The following is a 13376-nucleotide window of genomic DNA, read 5'->3' on the forward strand; positions in this document are numbered from 1 at the left end:
TTGCTTCAGCAGATAGAGATTACGGAGTGGAAGTGGGAGCTGATCACCATAGACTTTGTAGTTGGGCTCCCACGAACTTTGAGGAAGTTTGATACTATTTGGGTGATTGTGGATCGGCTAACCAAGTTTGCTCATTTCATTCCTGTGTGTACTACTTATTCCTCGGAGCGGTTGGCAGAGATTTATATCCGGGAGATTGGTCGTCTGCATGGTATTCCAGTGTCTATCATTTCAGATAGAGGTACTCAGTTATTATCACGATTCTAGAGGGTCGTTCAGCATGAGTTGGGTACTCGGGTGGAATTGAGTACAACATTTCACTCTCAGACGGACGGACAGTCCGAGCGCACTATTCAGATTCTTAAGGATATGCTCCGTGCGTGTGTGATTGAGTTTGGAGGGTCTTGGGATCCGTTCTTTCCATTGGCAGAGTTTGCTTACAACAACAGCTATCTGTCCAGCATTCAAATGGCACCGTATGAGGCTTTATATGGGAGACGGTGTAGATCCCCTCTGGGTTGGTTTGTGTCGAGTGAGGCTAGATTATTGGGCACAAACTTAGTTCAGGATGCTTTGGAGAAGGTTAAGGTGATTCAGGATAGACTCCATACTGCCCAGTCCAAACAGAAGAGTTACGCGGATTGAAAGGTTCGTGATGTTTCCTATATGGTTGGAGAGCGGGTTCTGCTTCGAGTTTCGCCTATGAAGGGCGTTATGAGATTTGGGAAGAAAGGGAAGTTGAGTCCGAGGTTTATTGGCCCTTTTGAGATATTGAGGCGTGTTGGAGAGGTTGCTTATGAGCTTGCCTTACCTCTCAGCTTGGCCGGATTTCATCCGGTATTTCATGTTTCGATGCTCCGGAGGTATCACGGCGACCCGTCGCACGTGTTGGATTTCAGTTCAGTCCAGTTGGACAAGGATCTATCTTATGTTGAGGAGCCAGTGGCAATATTGGACAGGCAGGTTAGAAAGCTGAGGCCAAAGAACATTGCATCAGTGAAGGTTCAATGGTGGGGTCAGCCAGTCGAGGATGAGACCTCGGAGACCGAGCAGGATATGCACAGCCGTTACCCTCATATTTTCACTACTTTAGATATGTCTCAATGCTCGTTCGAGGACAAACGAATGTTTAAGTGTAGGAGGATGTGACGACCCGGCCGGTCATCTTAAGAATTAACGCCCCGATCCCCTATTAACTGCTTTCCCCAAGTTTAATTATGCTATTTGATTTGCCAGGATGTTCGGTTTTAAGTTTCGGAGAGTTCTGGGACACTTAGTCCCTAAATGAGAGCTTAAGTGTTGGAAAGTTAACCATAGTCAGAACAGTATGAAGACGGCCTCAGAATGGAAATCCGATGGTTCTGTTAGCTCCGTTGGGTGATTTCGGGCTTAGGGGCGTGATCGGATTGTGGTTTGGAGGTCCGTAGCTAAATTAGGCTTGAAATGCCGGAAGTTGAATTTTTGAAGTTTCCGGTCCGATAGTGAGATTTTGATCCGAGGATCGGAATGGAATTCTGGAAGTTGGAGTAGCTCCGTCGTGTTGAATGTGACGTGTGTGCAAAATTTCAGGTCATTCGGACCAGGTTTGATAGACTTTTTGATCGAAATTGTATTTTGAGAATTTTGGAGTTCTTAGGCTTAAATCCATGGTTAATTCGAGGTTTCGATGATGTTCTAGGTATTTTAAGGATTGGTACAAGTTTGGATAGTGGTTGGTGACTTGTTGGTGCCTTTTCTTGAGGTCTCGGTGGCCTCTGGATGATTTCGGATGGTTGACAGAAAGATTTTTAAATTTAAGTTGCACCTTCAGCTGCTGGTTCTATCATAACGACACCTGCGGTTTGGGTTCCGCACGTGCAGTGCCACAGAAGCGGGTAACAGGCCGTAGAAGAGAAAATTAGGGAGGTCAGCAGCTTCCGCAGACGCGGGCAGTTTTCCACAGAAGCGGAAATTGGGGACTCCTTCATGAACTGCAGAAGCGGTACCGCATTTGCGGATTGGGAGTCGTAGATGCGAAAATTGGCCAATAAGTGAAAATTCGCAGATGCGACATTAGTTCCACAGAAGTGGGATAGCAGATGCGGTCCCAGGGCCGCAGATGCGGAAATCGCTGGCCAGAACATATAAATAGTTGCCTTCGCGAATTTGCCCGTTTTCATCCGGGTTTGAAGCTTTTGAGAGAGAATTTTGAGGAAAACAAAGGGGAATCACTTGGAGGTAACATCCTTGACTTCATAACTCATTTTTATGTGATTAAAGACCTAATTAGTGGTGATTTGTTTTTGAAAAATGGGTAATTAGGGTTTGAGTTTAAGAGACCTTTGAATGAGGATTTGAGGGGTCATTTGGACTCTGATTTCAGTGTTCTTGTTATGTATAGGCTCGTGAGAGTATGAGGTTTTCGAAAATGTAAATTTCACCCAATTCCGAGATGTGGGCCCGAGTGGCATTTTGGTTATTTTACCTAATTTCGCGTATTAGCTTAGAATTTAATTGTAGAATCAGTTACTTGAAGTGTTATTTACATTATGAAATTGAATTTAATAGATTTGGGCCATTTGAAGTCGAGTACTCGTGGTAAGAGCATGGTTATAGATTGCATTTTGAGCCGATCCGAGGTAAGTGGCTTGTCTAACCTTGTGTGTGGGACCTTCCCCTTAGGATTGATATGTTTGGTAATTGAAATGCCTTGTACATGAGGTGACGAGTGCGTACATGTGCTAAGTGCTGGAAATCCGATTTTCTTTAAGTAATTACTAGTATGTTTACTTTCCTGTTTCTATTACTTGCACTATTAAGCCTGTTGTTGGCTTAGGAAAACATGTCTAAGTTACTTAATTGCTTTATTTGATTCAACCTACCTTGCTTGAATTTTGTGCAGCATGCTAGGCTAGAATCACTTATTGCCTTAATATGAATTTTTGCCATTTCTGTATATCTTCCTGCTACTGCTGTGTATTTATTTTGGGGACTACGGATGTGGGATTCCGGTAGTTCCCCCTTGTCTATTTACTTTGGGACTACGGGTTAGATTCCCGGCAGATTCCCCTGCACAGTTATATGAAACTATGGGAATGCACCCGATAGATTCCCCCTGTACTGGGTATTTACATTTGGGACTATGGAACGGGATTCCGGTAGATCCCCATGCGGTATGAGTTGGACTACTGGACGGGATCCCAGCAGATCCATTGGACATGTACATATGGGACTACATGACGATATCCTAGGAGATCCCCGATTGTTATTATTGGTGCTGAGCCGTATTTCTTTTCTGTGCTTACCTTGCTTTTGTATAGTTGTTGCTGTCCTGTACATCCTATGTTATTTTACTACTGTAATTGTTTATACTATTCTATTCTATACTGTTGATCTTTATATTTATTTAACCTCAGTAGGGTCCTGACCTTCCTCGTCACTACCCAACCGAGGTTAGGCTCGACACTTATTGAGTACCGTTGTGGTGTACTCATGACCCGTCTACGCATGTTTTTCATGTGCAGATCTAGGTACTACTACTCAGGCCTACCATCCTTGATGGAGGAGATTGCTCTAGAGACTTCGAGGTACATCTGCCATGTCCGCAGACCGAGAAGTGCCTTTCTATTCTAGCTATTAAACATTGTCGTTCTGTATTTTTTTTCTTGTTAGATATTCTGGAGTTAGACTGTTAGATATTCCAAAGGCTTGTGTTTCCGTGTGTTTCTGGGTTTTGGGATAGTGTACTGGTTTTGAAAATGTTGCGTTATATATGCCGAGCGGCATTATAACTATTATTTCGATTAAGTTATTTTGGTTTTGATTATTCTTCCGCAAGTTTCATTTTTGTTCCGAATTTGTTAGGCTTACCTAATCGTAGAGATTAGGTGTCATCACGACAGTTCATGGAGGGCGAACTGGAGTCGTGACAGTTTGATAGATAATTGAAGGAAGCCAGTATATGAAGGTCCCAAAATCAAAGGAAAATAAGAGTGCAAAGTTCTACACTGGAGATCGTTACCCGAAATCAGGGGATCCATCATCAATCACTCAAGTAACGTAAAGATCTGCCCAACGGAGGAAAAAAGCCTGTCAAGGACACAAGTCAAGGAAGATCAACAAAAACCTGACCTTATTCTTGGAAAGAATCAATTTGCAATTCGATTCAAGGATCAATTCCTTTGGGTTTGTAATCTCTCAACATTCACGTCAACCAAGAGTCAAAAAGGCCTCACGAAGTGTATATACATCTGTTCCAGGCTTGAAGCGGTGATACTTTAAATAAATCATTATCACTCTTTTTGTTATACTCCAAACAAGCATTGTATTTCTTTTTAGATCTACTGTGTAATTAGTGAGAGAAGAAAAAGAGATAAGCACTGGTAATGCATTGTATTAATAAGGGAAAAGTGATATAGAGACTAAATTGTTGATGTAAAGCTACATCAACCATCTTGTACTCGAGAAACTTCAAATACTGAAAAAGATCACCCTTGCAACACAATGGGACTAGACATAGGATTCACATTAAATCCGAACCAGTAGAAAAATTCCGGTGTCTTTATTTCCTGCACTTTATTTCTGTATTATTATTATTATTATTATTATTATTATTATTATTATTATTATTATTATTATTATTATTATTATTATTATTATTATTTTGTTCTTATCTCTAGTCGACTAACTGATAAACTAGTCAACTACTTAGGGTACTGAAAATAAAAAGCGACAATTCATCCCCCCTTGTACTTTCAATTGGTATCAGAGCTAGTCTCACACTTTTTGCTTAACAGCTTGTGAGAAAAAATCATGAAAAATCAAGTATCTGTTGGATCCTTCTTTCAAGAAGGAATGTCGCAAGTCAGACCACTATATTTCAATGGAAAACACTTTTCTCACTGGAAAGTGCGAATGGAAATATTAGCAAAATCCTATGATGTCAACGTATGGTGCGTTATCAAAAAGGGTAACTATCTACTACCAGCAGCAGCCCAACCACCCACTAATACGGAAGATATAGATGAATATACAGACGAGCAAATGGCAGTACAGGTCAATGCTAAGGCACGAAATTTACTCTATAATGCTATAAGTGGAGAGGAGTATGAGAAAATCTCAAGTTGTGACACATCCAAAGAAATGTGGGATAAAGTGGAAGTTACTTATGAAGGAACCAACAAAGTGAAAGAAAATCACATAAACATATTGGTTCATGACTATAAACTCTTCCAGATGAAAGAAGGAGAATCCATTGAGGAAATGTTTGCAAGGTTCAACAAAATCTTTAGCGATCTAAAAGCCTTTGGTAAACCCTACTCAAGTGGTGATCAAGTTCAAAAAATTCTAAGAAGTCTACCTACCACTTGGCAGACAAAAGTAGTCGCACTCGAATCTCAAGATCTAAACAAACTTTCATATAATGAGTTACGAGGAGATCTTATAGTATTCGAGAGAACACATCTCAAGAAAACAAACCAGGAAGAAAAGAAGAAAACAGTTGTCTGCAAAGCTACAGCTGAAAGACCTGAAAATGATATTGACGATGACCCAGAAGTACTTGAAGAAGAGATTGCCATAGTATCAAGTAACATGGATGGTTTAATGAGAAGGTATATAAACACAAGAAGGGGAAGGATACCACCCAGGCAAACCAGGAAATACAATGAAAATGACAAAAATGTTGAAAAATGTTACGAGTGTGGAAGTTATGGGCATGTTCAAGCTGAATGCCTAGATCTTAAAAGAAAGGTCTCCACAGGATTCAATAAAAACAAATCTTTCGGAAGCTGGAGTGATGAAGACAGTTTAGAACACGAAGAAATAGTAAACCTGTGCTTCATGTTCATTTTGGAAAATGACATGAATAGATAATCGGGCTTTGGAGCGACGAAGATGCATCAGGCGATGAATGCAAAGAAGATACTAAAAATTGTTTCATGACACGAGGTGAAACAAGCGAGGAATACCATAGAAAGAGCCGCAAAGAAAAATGGTACTTAGACAGTGCATGTTCAGTCACATGACATGTGAAAAAAACCTGTTCAAAGAAGTTACTAAGATAAATGGAGGAAGTGCCAAATTTGGTGATGATTCAAGAGGAAAGATAGTTAGCACCAGCATAGTTCCATTCAATAACAACTGTGATATTACTGAAGTATATCTTGTAGATGGAATCAACTATAATATTCTGAGTATAAGTTAGCTATGTGATTCAGGGTACGCCGTTAAATTCAAGAAAACAGGATTCGCCGTTAAATTCAAGAAAACAGGATACACAATTGAAGACGAGTCAGGTAAAATAATACTCCCAGGAAAAAGGTAAGAAAGTGTTTACATTCTTGATGGCATTGAAAACTTAGATAGTCACATCTACTTAGCATCTATATCTGATGATCCATGGTTGTGGCATAAGAAACTTGGTCATGTAAGCATGCATCTAATTGAGAAAATCTCCAAGCATGATTTAGTTACTGGACTTCCTAAACTCATGTTTTCTAGAAATCATGTATGTGATGCATGTCAGATTGGTATACAAACCAGAAATTCCTTCAAAAGCAAAGAAATTGTGTTTACCACCAAGCCCTTACAATTGCTTCACATGGATTATTTGGACCCACCAGAACTGCTACCATGGGAGGAAAATGATTTGCTTTGTTACTGTTGATGACTACTCATGTTTTACATGGGTGATTTTATTATCTCATCACGATGAAGCTTTGAAATACTTTGAGATTTTCTGTAAAAGAGTTGAAATAGAAAAAGGATATCTCATCACAACCATCCAAAGTGATCATGGAGGATAATTCGAAAGCAGAGCATTTGAAGATTTGTGCAGTGATCAAGGTTATACACATAACTTTTCAACTCCAAGATCACCTCAATAGAATGGAGTAGTTGAGAGGAAAAATCAAACTCTACAAGATATGTCCAGAATAATGATATTGGAACATTCCCTGCCAACTCATTTTTGGGCAGAAACAGTAAGCACAACCTGCCATATTCTCAACAGATGTCTTATAAGACCTATCTTGAAGAAAACTCCATATGAATTATGGAAAGGTAAACGATCCAACATAGGCTATTTTCATCCTTTTGGAAGCAAGTGTTTTATTCACAATAACGGTATGGACAATCTTGGAAGATTTTATCCAAGAAGTGATAAAGGTATTTTTCTAGGTTATTCCATAAATAGTAGATCTTTTAGAGTTTATAATAAACGTACTTTATCTGTAGAATAATTAGTACATGTCATATTTGATAAAAATAACACTATGACCGAGAAAGGAATTATTGCAGGTGATGAAGATATCAGCTAAGAAATATCACAGACAAGCAAAATCACATAAGTTGACTGATAGTACAGACGCAATCATATAGTCAACTAATGAACCTATCAATAATCAACTAGAATCACAAAAAGAGTCAACTACTCATATGATTGAAACATGTCCAAATGAGTGGAGAAGTGAACCAGAATATCATTAAAAGTATATCATAGGAGATCCAAGTGAAGGAATGAAAACCAGGGGAGCTCTCAAGAAAAAGGCAAATGTAGCACTCATCTCTCATATCAAACCAAAGAAGGTTGAGGAATCCTTAAAAGACTCCAGTTGGGTACAAACAATGTAGGAGGAACTCGATCAATTTGATAAAAATCAAGTTTGGGAATTGCTACCTATGCTTGCAAATGCTACTGTAGTTGGAACTAAATAGGTTTTCAGAAATAAGCTAAATGAAGATGGAAGGTTGTGAGAAATAAAGCCAGATTCGTAGCCCAAGTCTACTCACAATAGGAAGGAGTCGACTACGATGAAACCTTTGCATTAGTAGCTCGACTAGAGTCTATACGGATTCTTCTTGCATATGCATCCTTCAAACAATTTAGACTTTTTCAAATGGATGTCAAAAGCTCTTTTTTAAATGGCTTTATGATGACGAGATATATGTAAAACAACCTCCTAGTTTTGAAGACTCAAAATTTCCTTACCACGTGTATAAGTTGACTAAAGCCCTGTATGGACTCAAACAAGCTCCATGAGCCTGGTACAAAAGGCTTAGATCATTTCTACTTGACCATGGCTTTACAAGAGGTAAAGTCAACACTATATTATTTATCAAAAGATCATCAAGAGGTAATTTATTATTCAAGTCTATGTTGATGATATTATATTTGGAAGTGCTAACCCTCTTTTATGCAAGGAATTCGCTAATCTCATGCAAATTGAGTTTGAAATGAGTATGATGGGAGAGCTTACATTTTTTTTTGAACTTCAAATTCTACAATCTGAAGAAGGAACCTTTTTGTTCCAGATGAAATATACAAAGGAATTAATTCAAAGGTTTGACATGAGCAGTGCTAAAGCAATTGGTACACCAATGAGCCCGTCAATAGGTCTCGACAAGGACGAAAAAGGAAATTCAGTTGATGAAACTAAATGCCGTGGATTGTCTCTTTGCTTTACTTTACTGCCAATCGACCAGATATTATGTTCAGTATGTGTAAATGTGCCAGGTTTCAATCAGCTCCTAAGGAATCGCATCTGACTGAAGTAAAGAGAATAATTCGTTATCCCATTAGAACTATTTCATATGGACTATGGTAACCACGTTCTAACAATTTTAAGCTTGAAGATTTTTCAGATGCCGATTTTGCAGGTGATAAGGAAGACAAAAAGAGCACCAGCGGAACATGTCAATTACTGGGAAAGGCATTAATATCATGGAACAATAAGAAACAAGGCTCAATTACTTTATCCAAAACTGAGGCATAATATGTTGCCATTGGATAGTGTTGTGCACAGTTACTATGAATGTCTCATTAACTGGGTGACTATGAACTATTTTTAAAACCTATTCAAATATTTTGCGATAACTCTACTGCTATATGTCTCTCAAAGAATCCTGTGCATCATTCTAGGGTTAAGCATATAGATAAAACATCATTTTATTAGAGATCATGTCCTTAAGGGAGATATAGAATTATCATTTGTTGGCACTACTGATCAATTAACAGACTTTTTTTACTAAGCCTTTACTTGAAGATAGATTTTGCTTCCTAAGAGAACTACTTGGAATTATTTCGCTTGATCATAAAAATTAGGTTCTATGTGTTAATTTTAATTCTTTCATGTCTAATATTTTTAGTTTTATTTTCTCTGTAAGAATGCATTAAATAAGCGCCTCCGATTTCCCTCTCTTTTCCCATCAGTTGCAACTTTCAAGAAAGGAAAATCAATCATCATGACCCTTCACTGACACCCTTTCCTTTCCTGTACTCAACTGTCAAAATCTTTTCTTTTTAATCCTCTGAACCATCTCCTGTCTTCATTGTTCTTATCGCTCAAAAACCCTTCTTCAAAATTCTCCAATGGGTAAACACTCCAATAATCCATATGCCTCCACAAGAAAAAGTACTCGTTCTAAGGGAAAACCCTCTTCTCAACCTCTAAAACAAGCAAACCTAGGGTCTGATCACTCAGAAGGGTTTGCCTCTTCTCAGGCAAAACCATCTGACCACTCTCACTGAATAAGATAAAAAGCTCTTGGCAAAGGGCCCATGGAAGACCCCCTTGAATCTTTTACCCCCAAGAAATCCAAAGTAGACCTCTCAAGTTCTCTATATTACGACTCAATTTCTGGGATACCTCGAATAGGGATTTCTTTGTTTCTCTCAAAGAAAAGCCCATTTCTCACGACAGAGTAATCGATCTTGATGACATGGAGGACCTCAATTGTAAGGTAAAGGATTTGTTTTCTTTTCAAGGATGGTCTAAATTCCTCTTTGTACCCCCTCCCAAAGTTTAACCTTTAGTGAGGATGTTCTATACCAATCTTCATTCTAGTAAGCCTGATAAGTTAGAATCCCTAGTTCTAGGAAAACACATTGTCCTTGATTGTGCCATGTTTGACTCAATTTTTCAGTGTAAGTGCTCTGGCTTTCCCATGCTTTTCAAAAATACTTGACCTAATGACTTTGAAATTTCTTTGGATCAATTAAAATGTTGTATTGCTAAGTGTCCATCGTATTTCCTTCCTTACCAGTTAGGTCCCAGTGATGTTAGTTTCAAAACTCAAGTTCTGGCCCACATTGTTGCAACTACCCTTCTTCGTCGCACTGGCTCATTCTCCACCTTCTCTCAACGAGACACCTTTTCGTCTATTGTCTTGTGACCAAACTTAAGATTAAATTGTCCTCATGGGTCATAAATTCATGATTTAAAGTGATGATGATCCCACCAGTCTATCCTATGGTATGACTATCACCCACATCTTGGAAGCCCACGACATCTCTATCTCAGAATACCCCTTTGTTTCTGTTTTAAAGTCCTACAATTCTAGAGCCTTTTACAGTATGGAGTATGTGTGTACTAAGGGTTCCTGGGTGAAGAAACAGGAAGGTGATATCAAGAATGTTCAGCATGATTCTAAGATCAAAGCCTCTGTTTCCCATCATAATATAACTAATCCAAATCTTGTAGAAAAATTGACTGCTATTGACAACAAGCTGACCACCATCAAGAACTTTCTTGCTGCAACTCAATAATCGGTTGGGGACATCCATGCCATCTCCAAAGATACTGGGTCTGACGTTTCAAAGATAAGGGTCAAAATTCTCAAACTTGCAGAAAACGCAGCCAAAGCATTCAAGGAAGTATGCGGCATGATTGATGGGGTAAAAGTTTTAGCTAATGCCAGCTTTAAGTGTCTAAAAGAGGCAATTTGCAACACTCTCACTTATTTATTGCATTGTTAGTTGTGGATATTTCAGACAATTTTTTGCCATTTTACTGTTTTGGACTGGATAACCAATCGCTAGATATTTTCTTTACTTTTGCTAAACTCTGCATGCCAATAATTTGCAAATATTTGCGTATGATGTGCCTGTTTCTTCTTAGTTTCAACTGTATATATGCATATCCCCTCTTTGCTGATGCCAAAAAGGGGGAGAAAAGATAGTCATACGTTCTAGGACAAATAACAACACTTGTTTAGGGGGAGTTGACTGAAGCATATGCATCACCTATTGATGGGGAGTCAACTGAAGCACATACAACACTTGTGGAGGGGGAGTCGACTACAGTAGGGCAAGCTAACAGGGAGGTAAACTATTGTTTATATAATTTTGTCATCATAAAAAATGGGGAGATTGTTAAATATGAGTTTCAATGATAAAAAAAATAATATATCACATTTGGTGCATGGTCACAAGGGATAAAACAAAGAAATCAAGATTCCCTATCATTCAAGCATGGACTAAGGAAACAATATATCAACGGAAGCAAAGGAAAGGAAAAGTATCAATGACTAGCGATGAAAAAGGAAGAAGCAGCAGAAATCTGGAAGAAGAATCAATCAATGATTTGATAGAAAATTGACGTAAGCTAGTATAGGAAGGTCCCAAAATCAAAGGAAAATAAGAGTGCAAAGTTCTACACTAGAGATTATTAAAGCCCGAAATTAGGGGATCCACTATCAATCACTCAAGTAACGGAAAAATGCCCAACGGAAGAAAAGCATGTCAAGGACACAAGTCAAGGAAGATCAACGAAAACCTGACCTTATTCTTGGAAATAATCAATTTGCGATTCAGTTTGTTGATACCTAATTTTGCCCTCATGTTTTTATATATACTTTCAAAATATCATTTTGCATCATTACTTAATTTTCAAGAGTTATACAAGTATTTTCAATAATTTTCTATAATTCTTAGAGTTTTAAAATTGATTTTCTTGCATTTAAATACCTGATTATTTATTAATTATTCTTTCAAATTATTTGGGATGACTTAATCATCTAAACTTATTATTTTTATCCACATATAGGTTCCATAATACATTTACCTCATTTTATAATTGTATTTGTATTTTAAGGCTATTTACACAATTTTGCAACAATGGCCTAAGTGTTATACATAATTACATTTTTTCACATTATTTGTGCCAAATAGAATTTTTATAATTTTATAATCTTAAGTTATTAATTTCAATCACTTTATTGCACAAGTAATATTTTATTATCTATTAAATAGTTTTATAAATTATTTTATTAATAACTTTTGTGTATTTAATTTACAGCCCAATTTTGGGCTAATTTCAGATCAAATCACGGCCTAAAATAGCTGGCCCATCTCCAATAAATGCCCCAGACCAAACTAGATTCCCTCTAATCCTATAACCCTATCGGGACTCGTTCTCCTAACCGCCCCATCTCTCTTTGACTGTGGCCGTTGATCTCAGATGATCAACGACCCATAATAAAACCCCACTTTCCCTTATATCCCATAACCCAAACCCTAGACCCTATTTCCTATATCCGCCTCCTTCAAACATTCCACTTCACCTCTTAAACCTAAACCCTAGCGACTGAAATTGTCTCACCCTTTCTCTACATATTCCCTTCGAATTATAGGTTTTCTTGCCTTTTCTAAATGCTCACCACTCTGATATGGTAGTATTGAGTACCGTTCCATATATGGAAGGTGTATCTCATGTAAATCGGGTCCAAATGGGCTCGATCTTGAAGATATTGTGGGATTCCGGATAGATACTCCAAAGAATACGGAGTATCCCTCTGATTTTGGGCATATTTCCATCGAATCCGGCTTAATTAGGGGTTGCCTTACTCTTTGCTATTTGAAATTAGTTTGCATGAGGTCTTTTCCTTATTTTATATGATTGATTTCCTTTTCCTTATTCTATATGATTGATTTCCTTTCATTATTCTGTGTGATTAATCTTCTTCTCATATTTGTTCTTTCAGTTCCTACTACTATATAAACCCCTACCCAATTTCCCCTTTTGGACGGACCTTAGTCACTGATTAAATACTATTGCTCTCTTATTTCTTATTCTATATTATTCTGAACTTTGGCTTTTGGCCGGCTGAAAGCCAAGACCACCGGAATTCGAGTAGTTGATTTTTCTTAGTGCGAGCACTGCCCAGGGTTCATGTGAAACCCTTGGGAACTCTGACGCACTAAGAGTATTTTGGGTTCTGTTGTTGTCTATTGACATTTGAAGTACCGCTGAGACTGTTCTTCCTATTTATTTGTTTGTCAATTAATAACTGATAAGTTATTCGATCTTAGCAGTTCATTCTCTTTTGTTTATGTTCATACTCAGTATATTCGTGCTATTGAGACTTTTATGAATCAATATGTTCCTATGACATCCATGTTTGCAACCTTATTGACTCTGAAATTATCTTATGACTCTAAACTTTTTCTAGCATTAAACTTGCCTAAATTCCAACTCCGATATGCCTATTACATGTGTTCAAGGTGAAGGACTTTTGGCTCTCTTAAGCTTGTTTAGTCTAGAATATTTGTACCTGAATGTTTATATCTATTGCCTGGAATGAGTTCGCTTCCCTTCCCTTTTGAACTCTTGTGATTA

The sequence above is a fragment of the Nicotiana sylvestris genome, chromosome 1 (assembly GCF_000393655.2).
Source record: "Nicotiana sylvestris chromosome 1, ASM39365v2, whole genome shotgun sequence".
NCBI classification, from domain to species: Eukaryota; Viridiplantae; Streptophyta; class Magnoliopsida; order Solanales; family Solanaceae; genus Nicotiana; species Nicotiana sylvestris.